Raw genomic sequence first — 9091 nt, forward strand, 5'->3', positions numbered from 1 at the left:
GTCTCCCCCTTTAGTAGTCTTAACCATCATATATTGCTGTGACAGACATGAGTGAATGATTCTCATGTTAGCATGTTAACTACCAAGTTAAACTGTACTTTATACCAAAAGTACACACAACTAAACAAGCATGGTCTGGACACCAGACATGTCTAGGCTGACTGACTGCATTAGGGGTTTGGGAGAAAACCATGCACATTTGAGTTCTGGAACAACTGTTAGTTACACTTTGTTAGTTATTTCAGGTCATGCAAACAGAAGAAAATTAGTGTAGAGATCTGGACACTGGAAGATATGGCCCCTCCTGTTATAGAGTTCAGGTGCTTGAGCCACACCCATTGGTAACAGATGTTTTGTTGCAATCTTATGGGTGCTGTTCTTGTTTCCGGTACAGCGATCTGTCTTCGCACATGCTCAGACAAACAACACTGAAATCGCCGAAGTGCTGAAAAATCAGATTACTGGACCAAAATCTAGCTTTCTAGGCCTTTATCCAAACTAAGAAATTGCAGTACACTGTTTATATGGCCACTTGAATAACCATATAACTGCCCAAATCTGATTATACTAGACTATTTAGTGCATGTTTAAACTTGGCACTGTCTTATGATGCCACCTTTATAACAAGTCAGTTCTTGAAATTTCTGCCCTGCTAGATCTGCCCTGCTCAACCATAAGTGCTATTATTGTCAAAGTGACGCTCCACATTAATGCCCTTCCAAGCTCACAGAGGTGTGATGGTCAGATGTCTGCATACTTTTGGTTATATAGTGTATGACCCGTGCAACTGGACACAAACACGTTTTGAAGTGAAGTTTTGATTCACTGGAGCAGAAGTGCTAAACTCAAAGACAAACGTGATCAAGATATGAGGATCCAAATTTTGCAAGATGCTTCTTTAACAAGCGTGAGAACAGATTAATTATTGTGCAGTTTTTTGGGGTGGATTGCACAGGGTTATAAACAGCTGTGCTTGTTCAATACATGACTCATATTCTGTGTAGAGGTCTTACACCACACTTCACAGCACTAAAATACAGAATTAAAACTCAGCTTAACTGCCTAGTGAATAAGGGTGTTTTATTGATTTTAATGTGAATTATGCATAATGTACTTCAGAAACAACACCCTTCTTTACTTGCCCTCTAGTGGCACCCTAGTGCAGCTTGTACTTTACAAAAGCACCACTCTAAAGGCAAACTCACCTCCTTACTGCCCTCTAGTGCCAGCCTAGTGCAACTCCCATAATAAGTTCCACTCAAGTCTGCTTTTTCAGACCATTCCTTACCCTTTTTAATACATTTGCTTGAGAGTTGACTGAAATTGTTGCTACTGAGCAATATAAGAAACACTAAGTAAAAACGTCTAATAACAACTTGGTGTACAAGGATAATGTAAAAAAACCTAACCAAATTACACCATCCATGTCCAAAAATGTTGGGACGCTGTAAGAAATGTACATGAAACAAAATGCAATGATGTCCAAATTATTTAAACCCTATATTTAATTTAAAAACTACAAAGACAACAATGGTAGGGACTCCCATGGCAAACTGGTCCTAGGTGACAGGCCAGACAAAGTGTGATCCACAATCACCCCTATGAAACAAAAAGGGAAGGACTTGTGTACCCTGCCCGGATCAGGGTTACCGGGGCCCCACCCTGGAGCCAGGCCTGGGGGAGGGGCTCGCCAGCGAGCGTCTGGTGGCCGGGCATTCACTCATGGTGCCCAGCCGGGCCCAGCCCGAAGGAGCTACATGAGTCCCCCCTCCCATCGACCCACCACCGATCGGGCAGTGTCCGAAGGCGTGGGCCTTGGCGTTCTGATCCTCGGTTGCTGAAACTGGCTTTTGGAACTTGGAATGTTACCTCACTGGCAGGGAAGGAGCCTGAGTTGGTGCGCGAGGTTGAGAGATACCGGCTAGATATAGTCGGGCTCACCTCAACACACAGCTTGGGCTCTGGGTCCAATCTCCTTGAGAGGGGCTGGACTTTTTTCTTTTCTGGAGTTGCCCATGGTGAGAGGCGGCGGGCAGGTGTGGGCTTTCTCATAGCCCCTCGACTCGGTGCCTGTATGTTGGGGTTTTCCCCGGTGGATGAGAGGGTAGCTTCCCTACGCCTTCGGGTTGGTTGAGTGTGAAGCGGCCGGGATGAGGATCAGTACCTCCAAATCCGAGGCCATGGTTCTCACGCGGGAAAGGGTGGAGAGCCCTCTCTGGGTCGGGGATGAGCTCTTGCCTCAAGTGGAGGAGTTTAAGTATCTCGGGGTCTTGTTCACAAGTGATGGTACAAGGGAGCGGGAGATTGACAGGCGGATTGGTGCTGGGTCAGCAGTGATGTGGGCTCTTTACCGGTCTGTTGTGGTAAAGAAAGAGCTGAGCCATAAGGCAAGGCTCTCAATTTACCGGTCGATCTACGTTCCCACCCTCACCTATGGTCATGAGCTTTGGGTAATGACCGAAAGAACGAGATTGCGAATACAAGCGGCCGAAATGAGTTTCCTCCGCAGGATGGCTGGACTGTCCCTTAGAGATAGGGTGAGAAGTTCGGTCATCCGGGAGGGACTCAAAGCAGAGCCGCCACTTCTCCACGTCGAGAGGAGCCAGTTGAGGTGGTTCGGGCATCTGGTTAGGATGCCTCCTGGATGCCTCCCTTGGGAGGTGTCACAGGCAAGTCCACCAGGGAGGAGACCCCGGGGAAGACCCAGGACACGCTGACATGACTATATCGCCCAGCTGGCCTGGGAGCGCCTCGGAATCCCACCCAGGGAGCTAGTGGAAGTGGCTGGGGAAAGGGAGGTCTGGGCCTCATTGCTCAGGATGCTGCCCCCGCGACCCGAACCCCGGAGAAGCGGAAGATGATGGATGGATGGATGGATGGATGGATGGATGGATGGACAACATAAGTGTTGAACCTGTTTTTTTTTTAAATATATGCAAAAAATATATACAACACAAGACATAATAACAAGACATAAAACAAAACATAACACAAGATGTACAGTAACGATTTTCTGTTATTTTGATTCACCAGAAAGAGCAAGGTCAAATGTGCTCTCTTGCACTCCTGGCCGCTGTCATCAGCCTCGATTGAACTTGCGATCTACTGAAGTGGTTAAGAATGTTTAAAAATCAGTTTTAAATAGTTATAGTCTGTTTTATAGTAAATGTTTGTGCTTTGTCTCATTGCACTAACCTGATTCAACTTATTGGCTCATTAAAAGCCTCCTTGTTGGCTGATTCAGGTGTGTAAAGCAGAGAAACCACAAAAAGTGCATAATATCACCTGTGATTGATATCTAAACAAGAATGCTTTAAAAAAGCACTGTCAATAAACACTGTCCATCACTAGACTGAAAAATACAAGTTGAGACTGTGTGATGCACAGTATGTCAACAATGTCCAGAAACGCAGCAGCTTCTCTGGGCTAAAAGTCATCTAAAGTAGACTGATCCACAGTGGAAACGTATTGTGGAGTTTCCTTTAGATAATTAAGTGTTGTTAAAAGGAAAGTTCTGTAACACAGTGGTAGACATACTCCTGTGCCAACCTTTTTGGAACATGTTGCATGCATTAAATTTGAAATGACCATATGATGTTAATAAGGTACCATATAAAATATTGTGTTTCTGTCTCATTTCACTTACTATTTGTCCTAACAGAGTCTGTGCTCACAAGCAACTTGTTTGAATAATTAAACATAAGTATGATAATTATGTATGTATGTATGTATGCAGTAGTATGAGAAAGCTTGAATGCTTCTGGTCTAATTATTATTATTATTTTCAATGTGTAAATAACACATTCTATACAGGGAACAAACTAAAATGAGACTTTTTCTGCAGATTGTAGTGATATTTGTAGTGTAAGATATTTGGGGGGGTGTAGGGAGAATATAAAATATAAAATGTGGCCTGTGCAAAAGCTATGGACTTTTATTTTTTTGACCCAATATGTTACTCTCAGCAAATAAAAAGTAAAAGTGCAGAAAATGTGCAGAAGTGTGTTTTGTTAAAAGTGAAATCTTCTCTTGTGTGAAAAGTGTGTTCTAGCCAGGCTCCATCAAGAACACAATGCATATACGTTGCTCAACACCCAAAGAGTAGTGTACTCACCACATGCTATGCAAACCCACAGCAAAATCATTAAAAAACCTAAACTGCCATGCATGTCCTAATTTCCAGCAATAAATCAGATTCTTTATTATTCACATTTTTGTGTTATTCCCTTCTCAGGAAGGGCTTCTTGACAGATACACATCCTTTCTGGGCCATACAGGGTTTGTACTGTCCTGGAAAAATCATGGAATATACGTAGAAATTCATTTTTCCAGGCCTTGAAAAGTTCCAGAAAATAAGTCCAGTAAAAGTCATGGAATTTCCTGGATTTTCCCCCAGTGCTGTCCAGCACCTTTGCACCTTTCAATTTAGTTAATTGAAGAGTCTGAATTACAAAAAACAAAAGATGTTCATACTAGTGATGGGACTTTATTAAAAATTTTAATCGAGTTAATTACAGGGTCTGAAAAACTGTTTGCTCCTCTGACTGGGCACTAGCTAGGTCTACCCATTTCCCTTAAGTCAAGGACCCGATAACCCTGAAAACATGGATGCAGTGACCGGTATGCACCACATGAGGGAGACATTTAGTTGGGTACAAACACAAGTGACCTAGGGAAAATTAAAGATAAAAATGGCTCCAACACCTGGCCCCTAATTGTGTATCTCACAATTATAACATCTAAATAAGAGGAGCCAGAAAGCATATTCATATATACCATTCACTCTTTTTGCTAGTACTTCATCTGATTATATTAATTTCAGAGCAAACATCTATATTCATATCTACATACGATAATGTCTAAATCAACAAAATGTAAATCAATAATGTCAAAAATCACAAAATACTCATCAGTCCTTAGTTGTCCTCTTAAAGTTGGGGGTTAGAGGTTACTAGCACTTAACCCACCGTTGGGATCCAGCCTTTACCACTGGTCCATCACTGTTGTGATGTTTCCATCAGCAAGCAGAGCTTACTAACTGGTCTTTGCAGGACAGTGTTCTTGGTCTTGATCAAAGCTGCTCGGACAAGACCTTGTTTATCTGGAAAAGTCTTCAGAATCCTCCCTAGCAGCCATAAATTTCTTGGTGCTTTGTCATCAACGATGACAACTAAGTCATTTGGCAGGAAGTTCCTTTTGATCAAATTCCATTTGGATCTCTTTTGCATAATGGGAAGATACTCCCTTATCCACCGTTTCCAGAATAGGTCTGTGATGTACTGTACCTGTTTCCATCTTCTTCGTACATACAAGTCAGTGCTCTGAAAGATCCCAGGTGGTATGACTGGTTGAACTTTCATTCTTAGTAGATGATTAGGTGTCAGGGGTTCCAAGTCAAGTGGATCGTCTGATGCAGTTGTTAGTGGACGATCATTCATTATTGTTTCAACTTCACAGAGTGCTGTTAACAATCCATCATCGTCAAGGATTTGCTCTCTGAAGAGTGAATGAAGAATTTTCTTCAATGACTTGATTAGACGTTCCCACACACCTCCATGGTGAGGTGCAAAGGGTGGATTGAATATCCACTTGATTCCATCCTTTGTCAATGTTTCATGGATTTTCTCATGATCTACATCTTTCAGACTGTTGTCTAGTTCTCTGTGACTACCAATGAAATTTGTACCTTGATCCGTTCTTATAGTAGCAACTGGCCCTCTTCTGCAGATGAATCGCCGCAGGGCATTAATGCAGGCATCTGTATCTAAGGAATTTGCTACTTCAAGATGGATGGCACGTGACACAAGACAAGTAAAGATCACGCCATATCGTTTTGCAGTTCCACGACCTTTCTTGACTTCTATTGGCCCAAAGTAATCAATACCTACATGGGTAAAAGGTGGTAAGTCTGGGGTGATCCGTTCTGCAGGGAGATCTGCCATCTTCTGTTCTCCCGGTTTTCCTTGAAGACGTCTGCAGAGGACACATTCCTTGATAGTTCTGCGTGCTAAGGAATTTGCACTTGGGATCCAATAATGCTGTCTCAATTTTGATAGAACATGATTCCTTCCAGAGTGACCTAATGTCTGATGAATGTGCCTCATGATTAGTCTAGAGATATGGGAATTCTTGGGTATAATGGCTGGATGCTGTTGGCTTATGGGCATGGCCATTTTATTAAATCTGCCTCCTACCCTTAGAATCCCATTCTCAAGAATCGGATCCAATGATGAGATGTTACTAGTGAGTTTGACCTGTTTACCTTTCTGTAAGGCTTCCACTTCCTTGTGGAAACTTGAATTCTGTACATAAGAAATCACAGCATTTTCTGCTCTTTCCAGTTCATCTACAGACAAGCACTGGGATCCCACATTCTGAGCACTGTTGATCTTTACAGCATCCTTTCCGTGAATCTTTGTTTTGAGGATGTCTTTCAGTCGTAGAAACCATGCCACTGCTCTTTTTAAGGGATTCCACTGGGAATAGTATTCCAGGAACTTGCTTGTAGGATTGTCAGTTACAGTTGTCCAATGGACCTGAACATTTCTGACTTCAAGGTCTTTCAAATCAGTAGACATGAGTTTGCCAATGATTGGCCAATGTGTTTCTTCCCTTCGTAAGAAGTCTGGGCCTGTCCACCAGTGTTTGGACATTAGGGAGGCTGCTCTTACATCCCGTGATGCAGCATCAGCCGGGTTGTTGGCTGAACCTACATATCTCCATTGCTCTTTTGTTGTAAGATCTCTGATGACAGTGAGTCGGTTGGTCACAAAGGTTGAAAATCTTGTTTGTTCATTATTAATATACTTGAGAACTGACTGACTATCAGTCCATATCACAGAAGGTTCCAGATTCATTTGAAGTTCTACTCTAAGCATTTTATCCATCCGTGAAGCAAGCATTGCTGCTTGGAGTTTGAGTCTAGGGATGGTCATTTGCTTAAGTGGGGCTACTCTCACCTTTCCCATGACAAAGCTAACATGTACGTTTCTGTCACTGGCGAACCTGATGTAGCTAACAGTACCATAACCTACTTCACTGGCATCACAGAAGTGATGCAGCTGAGCTGATATGACAGTGCCAAAGCCTTTTGGTTTCATACATCTATTGATTCTCAAACCAGAGAGATGTTCAGTGTCTTGTAGCCATGTCTTCCATTGATTGAGCACAGCATCAGAAATGACTTGATCCCAACCACAGCCTGACTTGCAGAGAGCCTGCAAAATCTGCTTGCCTTTTAAAACAAAGGGTGCAAGAAATCCTAAAGGATCATATATGGAACTTACAGTGGATAAAATCCCTCTTCTAGTGAGGGGCTTTCTATTCACAGACACTTTAAATCCAAATGTGTCGTCCTCCAAGTTCCACTGAATCCCAAGCACTCTTTCAATTGGAGGATCTTTCCTGTCCAACTCCAGATCCTTTACCATGTCTGCTCTTTCATTTTCAGGGATGACTTCTAGCACTTTCTTGCTATTACTGACCCATTTAGTAAGCTTGAATCCTCCTGTGGAACACAAATCAGAGAGGCCTTTGTGCAATTTAATAGCATGCATTTCTGTGTCTGCAGTCTTGAGGCAGTCATCGACATAGAAATTGTTTTGAATTGTCTCAATTACCTCTTTGTCATAGTTGTGCTGGTTGTCTTGAGCAGTTTTTTGCAGAGCAAAGTTTGCACAACTGAGTGATGAAATAGCACCAAAAAGATGCACTTTCATACGGTAATCTTCAGGTTGTTTCTCAAAATCTCCATCTGGCCACCACAGAAATCTGAGAAAGTCCACGTGTTTTCTGTGGACTCTCACCTGATGAAACATAGCTTGGATATCCGCCATTAAGGCTATGTGTCCTTGATGGAATCGCATGAGCACACCTAGTAGATTGTTTGTCAGATCAGGACCCTGAAGTAACTCTTTATTGAGGGAGGTGTTTTGAAACGATGAGGTACAATCAAACACAACACGTAAAGTACCTTTACGTCTGTGGTAAACACCATGATGTGGTATGTACCATATTTTACCCTCAACAATGTGTAATTGATCTTCTCAGCATAGTCCTGTTCCAACATTTTGCCCATGAATAGCTTGTACTCTGCTTGGAAGCTTTTATCCCCTTTTAACCTTTTTGCAAGACTCGCCGCACGCTGGATTGCCACTTCTCTGTTATTAGGCATCATCACATTATCATTGCGAAAGGGAAGTGGCAGGTAATAATGACTGTTCTCATAAGTCACTTGTTCTGTCAGAATCTTCATGAATTTTTTGTCATCTAGTGACATTTCTCTCTTCTCAGTGTAGTGTGTTTCTGGGAACTCTTGGTTGTATTGTTTGATCAGGAGTTCTTCAATTTCTGACACTGACATTCTGTTGGTGGTTACCACATGATGATTTGTTCCATCCAAGCATGGTTCTCACTGCATAGGGTCCATTCCCTATGCTATTTATGATTTCCCATGGTTCCATGGCCTATGGAGTGTTGACTCCAATCAAGAGTTCCACATCAGCATCAATTTCTTTGATGTCCACGTTTCTGAGATATGGCCATTTCTCAAGATCCTTTGAAGATATGACATTCTCCTTTGACACAGGAATTACGTCCTGGGTGTAAACACAAGGCAACTGAATAAAATTCTTCCCATCTCTGTCCCCTACTTCTAGATCTAATACCCTGTAAGTGGTAACAGGTTTCTCTTGAGCCATTGTTCTCAGCAATATTTCAGTTTTCCTTCCCATTGCATTTAGTTTTCTCATCAGGCCTTCAGTGCAGAAAGATGCTGAACTTCCAGGATCCAAAAAGGCATATGTTACAAGAGACTGATTACTGCTTGCTACCTTGACCTGTACTGGCACTATTGCAAGTATGCAGTCTTTGCTGGCCCCGTTATGACGACTAGATCTGAGAGAAACAAGTGCGCTATTAACTAGCTTTCCCTCTAATGATGGCTGTTCAGAATTTGGATCACTTGAGTTATCTACAGATCTTTTTTGCATTACCTTTTCTGAAATGTGCAATAGAGTAGGATGTCTGTAATGACAGATCTCACAGGTCATCCTTTTCCTACAGTCTTTGCTCAGGTGGCCTTTGGTGAAGC

This window comes from Pygocentrus nattereri, chromosome 22, assembly GCF_015220715.1.
Source record: "Pygocentrus nattereri isolate fPygNat1 chromosome 22, fPygNat1.pri, whole genome shotgun sequence".
NCBI classification, from domain to species: Eukaryota; Metazoa; Chordata; class Actinopteri; order Characiformes; family Serrasalmidae; genus Pygocentrus; species Pygocentrus nattereri.